This window comes from Nymphalis io, chromosome 30 (genome assembly GCF_905147045.1).
Source record: "Nymphalis io chromosome 30, ilAglIoxx1.1, whole genome shotgun sequence".
Lineage (NCBI taxonomy): Eukaryota > Metazoa > Arthropoda > Insecta > Lepidoptera > Nymphalidae > Nymphalis > Nymphalis io.
The window spans coordinates 2285175-2294324 of NC_065917.1; the positions used below are offsets into that span (position 1 = coordinate 2285175).

At 35.3% G+C, this 9150-nt stretch overlaps 1 long non-coding RNA gene across 1 annotated transcript; it reads right to left on the reverse strand.

The window, feature by feature from the left end:
• Positions 1–887: 887 nt before the first annotated feature.
• LOC126780172 (uncharacterized) lies at positions 888–8769 on the reverse strand. Its single transcript, XR_007670454.1, has 3 exons — positions 8542–8769; positions 1423–1456; positions 888–1042 (listed from the first exon to the last, which is right to left on the reverse strand). It is a non-coding gene; the product is annotated as an uncharacterized LOC126780172 (long non-coding RNA).
• Positions 8770–9150: the final 381 nt, after the last annotated feature.

The following is a 9150-nucleotide window of genomic DNA, read 5'->3' on the forward strand; positions in this document are numbered from 1 at the left end:
ATTTAATATATTTAATAATTACATATTTCTATATTGTATTTGATTTAATAAAAATATAATCGGTTTCAGAACGTCATTGGTATTGTTTGGTAAAAAAAAGTTAAAACAATAGTTTTTCCCGCGCAGATATAAAAAACGGAGACTTGAACGATTGTCATCGAATTAACAATATATGATATTCTGTTATAATTAAATTTAAAATATCTCATAAGTTATTATATTAAAGATATTAAAATTAACACGTAATAAAATTTATTAATTCTACTGGTGTATTTATTACATGTGAATAACAGAAAATTGCAGATAAAATGTTCCTTGAAAATAGGTTGAAGTTTTACATTAACCTTTTAAAATGATTATTCAATTTTTAAATATATAATTTATTATATTTATTTATTTACATCGATGCCTTAATATACAAATAGAAATTAAAAATAGCTATACAAATAGTGACCGCGTGTAATGGTGGCAAAAATGCTAGCAGCATTTTCCCTTTGAATCGCTATTTGTATCCTCTGGGCAAAAAATGGACCAGTCTGTTTCCAGTAGAGGCAATAAGACGAGGATTGATTGATTAAATTGAGCTTAGATAATCTACTTGATTACATCATTTTTTGACTTCGACTTTGTTTATTTGTATTGTATAAACAAAAAAAACACAAAATTAAACGCATTCAATTTATTACAATAATTGACTAAAATATATATATCTACGCCATTATTTGTAAATTTAAAGAATTTCAATTGTAAGTAAGAAATATCTACTTATCTACATTTAGCTAATAATCATCCATTTTGTCGTCTGGTTTCTAATCACAGGGCTTTTTGACTTCTGGTTTCTTATGAGAAGGCTTCTTGACGTCTGGTTTCTCAGCACAGTGGTCTTGTTCCTCATTGTCCGGCTTTTTGTGGTCTGGTTGATTATCATCCGGTTTCTGATCGGCAGGTCCATCTTCGCATGATTGATTTTCATCTGGTTTTTTACTTTCGTCTTTGCTTTTAATATCTAGTACTAATTTTTCGAGTAATTTTAAGGTAGGTTCTGTGATAGATAAATAATGATAAATTATTAATGTAATATAAGAATTAACCTTAATTATATTTACTGTTAGGTGACTGCAGGCTTTTGCATATAAATAAACATATTCTAGATACATTGAAATTATATATTAAGGCTTTGTGAAACGACTAATAACATATTGCACCTCCAAGTTGCTGAGTATTGTTGTGTACAGTTTAAGTTTAAGTGAGTCAAAAATGCAAGCAAAAGGGACGTAACATCTTAGTTACCAAAATTGGTGGCGCTGGCGATGTAATGGATAAATATTTCTTACAGAGCCAATGCTTATGGCCGGTTATGGTTCTTACTGTCGAGTGCCTAACATTTTTAATTAAAAAAGCAATTAAAACAGATATACTTACTTGGATGCGGTGCAGCAAATACCGCAGCAAGACCCTGAAGCAAGAAATAATTGTATTCGTGACATGATATATCAGAAAGTGATTATGCGACATTGACTGTAATAAATATAACATTTAAGGGAGACACGTATCAAAATAGCGTATCATCGCACGTTGGCTTATGACATTTCATGAGTGAGATACAAAGTGAGACCAAATATACGTTTTAATAGCAGTGGAAATGAGTCGATGATAAATTGTTTAATGAAAATTGAAATCATGGTGCGATCAGTTTAAAGTGTCAATTCTAAAATGGTGATAGGACTTAGTGCCTATCTAGGCAGGTATCATCCACTTATCGCATGTTATCTGCTCGAGAGATGGAAATCATTGGAGCTTGTTCCAAATTCAAATCGAATTTGAGAAAAAACTTCCAACTTTTCTCCCCAAGGGGATAACTATGTCCAGCAATTGTAAATTAATATAAAGTCACGTCACTGCTTAATACTATAATCTAATCCATATGCGTCTACCTTTATCTGTGTTAGGAATCTGTCAAAACATTTAAAAAGTAAATTATCTATGGCTTCACCCTAATATCTTTGAGTCCCAAGGTACTCATGAGAATTGATGTGTAAGCATGTGAGCATGTGTACCGATATCACGCACATGTTAACGCACTTACAATAACAAATCTCACGCTGACGTCATCTGACGCTCGAAGTTTCAGCTAGGTAGGATATTTAACCATCAAAAATATTAAAACAATCACTACGTTTCACACTAACATGACATATTATCACGAAAGAAACGTAACTAACTATTTAAATAATAATTTTTACTTACAAACAGTACAAGAAGTATCGAGAGCTTCATCTTGGTGACAAATAAAGCGAAGACGTTTTCGGTAATGATAGAAGTGCATTTGCAGTAGTTTTTATATGAAAGTTTTTAAACCGTTTCTAAATTGTGTAAATATATATGACGTTCTTCATTTAGAGCTCCACAAGTTATTAAAGAAAACCCATAGAAGACTAATCTATTCCAATTGAAGAAGGTCTAAAGACAAACAACATTGATCACTGGTCGAGATCATGAATAATCTTGAATATGATATTTATACTACCTTCTATTAATTCTACTGGTGGTAGAGCTTTGTGCAAGCTCTCGTCTGGGTAGGTAGGCCATCCGGGGTGCATGTCAGTCACCTGCACGTGGTGCACCCTGGGCAACGGGGTCGACCAGCAATCCGATGTCTTTTCCGGATTGCTTGTCGACCGCGGCTGAGACTGACGCGGCGGAAGTGTCGCGGGCCGCTTCTGATACTTCTCTGTTGCGCAGTGTGGACCAGCGAGCGGCTTCGTGGCAAATAGGGGGACTCCGGGGTTCTTATGGGCCGCCGGAGAGAGAGAGGAGGAGTTGGTCTCCGGGGTCCTTTCGGGCTGCCGGAGTCAGGAGGAGGTAGTAGTAGGAGGAGGGAGAGGCGGGTTCGCCCAGTTTCAGTGTCGATGCTGGGTGGACGGACTTCGGTCACCATCTTCTCAAACTCGTTTCCCCATCCAGACGTCAGCCTGTTGTGGGACCGAGGGCTTTGCCTTCACCGGCCGGGCCAAGAGGAGACAACCTCAATAAAAAACAACAGGTGGGTCACTCACCCAAAGCGACGGCCGCAGGCTGGGTCGCGGTGGTGATACCGAACGCGTTCCCGTAACCCCGCCACCATGCGGTGAGACGGAAACGAGGAGGTTTTAGTGGGTAGGACGATGCTGATGACCTTCTACCCCGTGAGTCCTACATACCCGTCCCGGTCGTGTCCGGGCGGGAGGCGTAAATGCCTTTCCTCCTCGAAAAAAAAAGGGTAGGTACCATTCACTCATTAGATATTCTACCACAAAAAAGCAGTATTTTGGGTATTGTTGTGTTCCGTTTTGAAGGGTGAGACAGTGTAATTACAGGCATAAGGGACATAACATCTTATTTTCCAAGGTTGGTGGCGCATTGGTGATGTAAGCGATGGTTAACATTTATTATAATTCAAATATCTATGAGCGTTGGTGACCACTTACCATCAGGTGGCCCATATGCTCGTTCGCCTCCATATTCTAATAAAAAAAAATTAAATCATTGTGGATTTGAAAAAAAAAATTACGTTTCGAATATTTCTGACACGCAAATATCAGTATCGTTAAATTTAAAAATTTCCATTTCCTTAAAATTTAAAAACACTAACATAAGTACATACTTTATATTAATTGATTTAATTAAATTATGTATTACTTATCTATATAAGTATGTATTTACAAAAGAAAAGTAGTATATGTAGTATATCAGTTGTCCGGTTTCCATAGTAGGAGCTCTGCTTAGCTTGGGGTCAGATGGCCGTGTGTGAATAATGTCCCAGGATATTATTATCGATTTGATGGATTTATTTGTATATGTATATATAACGATTTTAATCATTATCATAGAACCACACAATATTAATTGTCTCTGTCTTCATATTTATTTTTGATGCATTCTTATATGAGTCACAATGAAATAGCGTTGTATATATCGTTCACTATATAACTAAGCCATTTACCTTTCGTTAAATAAACATATCAAACAATACTTTGTATCTGTTTAAATATAACGGTTACTTTGAATAAAATAATCTTATGTACTTATAGTTCATTCACCGTGCACACATATATATATATTTACTCGCAATCACAAAATATTTTCATGCCAATTATTTAACATGCAATTATCGTAAGGATTCAAGTCATCCATTTCCCGCCATTAAGAGTATCTGTCAATGGTGTTAACAGATTAAAAATGTAGATAATTATTGTTTGATATTTTATTTAATTATAATATTGTTCTAAAAATCTACTGTAGAATTACATAGTTTTCACTCATCATCATTAAACGATTCAATATTAGAAACCGAATAATCTCATATCATATATGTCATCTATTTTATACGTGACATTGGCAGAATATTTTGCGCTCAAATAGCGTCGATACACGCCAGAAAAAAAAAGGTTTAATATCAAGAATGACAGATAATCTCCAGTAATATTTAATAATAATTCATATTACATCATATATTATATAAGTCGGCGAGACTGTGGTGCTTCAATGATTTAGACTATAGAATTTGAGACGAGAGTGATACTTTTGTACTATGTCACTCTGGTGGAACTTAAAACAGAAATATATCCAAAAGTATTATATAAGATTGACAAATGACAATGTCAAAGTGACTGACAACTGACATCTGTCGGAGCAACAACTAATTACTATAGATAAAACATACCTTACATAATTAACGATTATTATATTTATCCTAAATATCAAACATCTATTTGATTATATATATTTAGCAAATTGTCAGTCATTTTGTCTGGTTTTTTTTTCTCTTTCTTTTATAATGAATGTATAATGTATGTATGTGTAATTTTACTAGTTCTTGTTTACTGTAAAAGGAATATTCGATGCCTTTTATATATTGTACTAAGTACCTGGCAGGTAAATAATTATTTATCCAGTGCTTCTTATTTATAATATATATTTTATTTTATATAAATATATATTTTCTTTCGATTTTTTTAAACTGCTATTTTATTACATTTTATACTTATTATTTTTTTATTGATATATTGTTAAATTATTATAACATTTATCTTATACGTCATTAATTTTATAATTCTGATTACACAATATGGATACTAGTCCCAGTGCGACTGTATCTCACAATGACAGTTACTACTCTTTTTCTTTATCTTCAGACGATAGTTTCCATAGAACTACATTTTACTGGTGGTAGGGCTTTGTGCAAGCTCGTCTGGGTAGGTACCACCCACTCATCAGATATTCTACCGCAAAACAGCAATACTTGATATTGTTGTGTTCCGGTTTGAAGGGTGAGTGAGCCAGTGTAATTACAGGCACAAGGGACATAAAATCTTAGTTCCCAAGGTTGGTGGCGCATTGGATATGTAAGCGATGGTTGACATTTCTTACAATGCTAATGTCTAAGAGCGTTGGTGACCACTTACCATCAGGTGGCCCATATGCTCGTCCGCCTTCCTATTCTATAAAAAAAAAAAAAATTGCCCTTAAACAGTCTCCTTGGTACAAAATTTGCCTCTATCTGCAAAAACTTTAATGTCATACACATAAATGCACAAAGCGTCCCTGCACATTAGACTGATATGTTGGCCTCCTTCGATGTTGCGAATATTCATGCGATTTTGGTATCGGAGACGTTTCTAAAACCATCTCTTCCTTCGACATCTTTCTCAATTCCAGGGTTTCACTTAATTCGCAACGATCGTACAGGCAAAGGTGGCGGTGGGGTTGGTATCTATTTACGTAGTCATATTCCTTTTTCGATTCTTAGCAAATCGTCATCTGCTTACTCTGAGTCATCGGAACATATCCTTCTGGAAGTTTTATTTGGTAGCCTAAAAGTTCTTTTAGGAGTCTTCTACTCTCCATCACTCCTTATAAATTACTTCCAGGAGTTTGAGCGCTAGGAACGTAGGACTTCAACAATTTGGAGTCCTACGTTCCTAGCGCTGATCACACTATAATCATGGGCGACTTGAACACTTGTTTAATCAAAAATGATTCACGTGTTAAACGGTTACATCAAATAAGCAACAGTTCTAATTTAAATCTGCTTAATACGAGTGCTACACACTATTTCCCTAATTACGCACCTTCTTTGCTGGATTTAATGATCGTCTCCTCACCGGAGCTTGTCAGTGTACATGGATAGATTCCAGCCGACGCTTTCTCTTATCATGACTTGATCTATTTGTCATATAAAGTCCACCCACCCAAGGCTAAGCCAACTATCGTTATGCGCCGCAGTTTCAAAAACTTTAAAAATGATGACTTCATGCGGGACTTGAACTATTAATACGATTGACTGGAATTCAGTTTTCAACGCTCCCACGATAAATGATACACTAAGCATTTTTAATTCCCTACTTACTGAACTTTTTGATAAGCACGCTCCTCTTAGACCTACTAAATTACCTACCTACCTACCTACCTTCTCCTTGGCTGACCGATGACATTAGAGCTCTAATGACGAAACGCAATGCTGCGAAGGCCAAATATAAATCCAGACCAACGGATGATAATCCGTCCAGGTACAAACGATTGCGTAATCAGTGCAACAGGATCCGTAGGAATGCTCAGAGGACTTTTGTACACACTTCCGTTAAAAATATAAACACGGCTGATGTATGGAGATTTTTAGAATCTCTGGGAATAGGACGATCAAAAACTAACATATCTCTTACGATGGATTTAGACAGACTAAACTGTCACTTTTCTAACTTAGGTAATTTCAATAATGTCCGTAAATATGAAACCATGGCACATCTTAATGCACAAGTAAAACCTGACTATCCCATATTTTCCTTCAGTACTGTCACCAACGACGACGTTATGAAGCACGTGTCCGCTATTACCTCTGATGCGACGGGTGGTGACGGTATAAGCAGAAAAATGATAACCTTGGTCCTGAATAAAGTTGTACCTGTCCTCTGCCATCTATTTAACTTCTCGTTATCCTCTAAAACGTTTCCTAGTATCTGGCGCGTTGCCCATATTATTCTTATCCCTAAAATTTCAAATCCTACAACACATTCACACTATCGACCAATTTGTATTCTTTCTTTTCTGTCTAAAGTCTTTGAACGTATTGTCCACTCTCAGCTTACTCTATTCCTATCGCAGCATGATATCTTAAGCCCTTTCCAGTCTGGTTTTCGTTCGGGACATAGTACTGTGACGGCACTTACTAAAGTTCTTGATGACATTAGATACGGATTAGTTCAAAGGCATATATGTATAATAGCTTTACTAGACTTCAGCAACGCGTTTAATACGGTTGACTTTGATACCCTCCTAGCCATTTTGGACTCACTCAACATATCTCCAGATGTTGTCGAGTGGTTCCGAACCTATTTATATAGACGCCAACAGCGTGTACATGCTGGAGACAGGTTATCATCGTATTGTTGTGTCAGTGCCGGTGTTCCCCAGGGTAGTGTACTTTCGCCGCTTTTATTCTCTATCTTCATCAACACTGTTACCAATCTTCTCTCCGTCCCATTTCACTTCTATGCCGATGACCTTCAAATCTATTTGACTACACCAGTTGAGAATATTACAGATGCTATAGCTAAATTAAACTCTAATGTTAACATTATTACCTGCTAGATTAAATTATTTGGATTATCAATAAATGTCAGTAAGTCACATTATGGGCACCCCTAAGCAACTTTGTAAAGTTGAGAAAATTGACCTACCTGATGTTATTTTTGATGGGATGACTTTGCCTAATAACAATGCTTTTAAAAATCTAGGAGTTTTAATGGATGCTTCCTTTACCTGGCGACCACAGATTGCTGAAATTAGCCGTAAAATATTCACGACAATCTATTCTCTTCAAATGATGAAAAACTTCCTACCCACTAAAACCAAAATACTACTTGCTAATTGCCTTCTACTATCAATTTTGGATTATGCGGATGCGTGTTACCCTGATTTGTCAGAGGAACTAATTAACAAGTTGGAACGTCTGCAAAATATTTGCATAAGGTTTATATTTAGACTGAAGAAATTTGACCGTATTTCAGAGTATCGTTCTACCCTTAGGTGGCTTACAATCTAAGATCGCCGCAACTTACATGTTCTTTCTCTCCTCTATTCTATTCTATTTCACCCCTGTACTCCTCCCTATCTGAAGGAACGCATTAATTTTCTTGGTTCGGACTCAACTCTTCAACTTAATCTTCGCTCCCAGAGTGACAACTAATTAAGTTTGCCTATATGCTAACTCATTCACGGCAAAGGCAGTAAGACTGTGGAATACACTTCCATCAGATATCCGTCAATCCTCTTCAATTTCTATCTTCAAAATTCGTACTAAAAACTATTAGCTATCTCTGTAACCTATCTACTTCCTTCACACTTCATCTGCCCACTCTTAATGTTATAAATGTTTGTATTGTAAACAGATATATGTATGTATGTATTTATGTATATATGTATTGATATACGTTGTATGTTTTATAAATGTATATATGTATCTTTGTGTATGTATTGTTTACATTTATATATATATGTACGTACAATGCACTCGCCCGTTAGGTCCTGCCAGCATCTTAATGCAGGGTTGTCTGGAAGAGTTCACTACTTGATTAATAAGACCGCTCTTGCACGCATCATGTTGAGGTCCACAATTTTTTTTATATAACATCGCTTCTCTTGAACTTTTTTTTTTTTTTATTTTTGTTTGTCTTTTCTTTTTTCGTTGTGAGTGTGTAATAAAGTAATTTAATAATAATAATAATATTTTTCTGGCTTGATTAATTCCGCGTAACTATGCACAATTTTGACGTTGACAGATGACTTTGTTGGAGACGGTAAATATCCAATGATACACCAAATAAATAATAAATGCATTAAATTTAATATTATAGTGAAAAAAAGCAATATGTCTACATATTATTATATTATTTATTTGAAATTTGTGATGTAGTTTGTTTTTTTTTTTATTTTATAATTTATTAATAAATATCAACAGTTTTAATGAGTTCACAACTACTCAAAATGGCGGATTAGATATAACATGTGTTAGAAATACTTATTCATGTACTTCATTTAATCTTCTGCTTAGCGTTTTCCCAGCCTAGTAGCGCCAGGGTCCGCTAAATATGTACTTCATTTAATATATTTAAT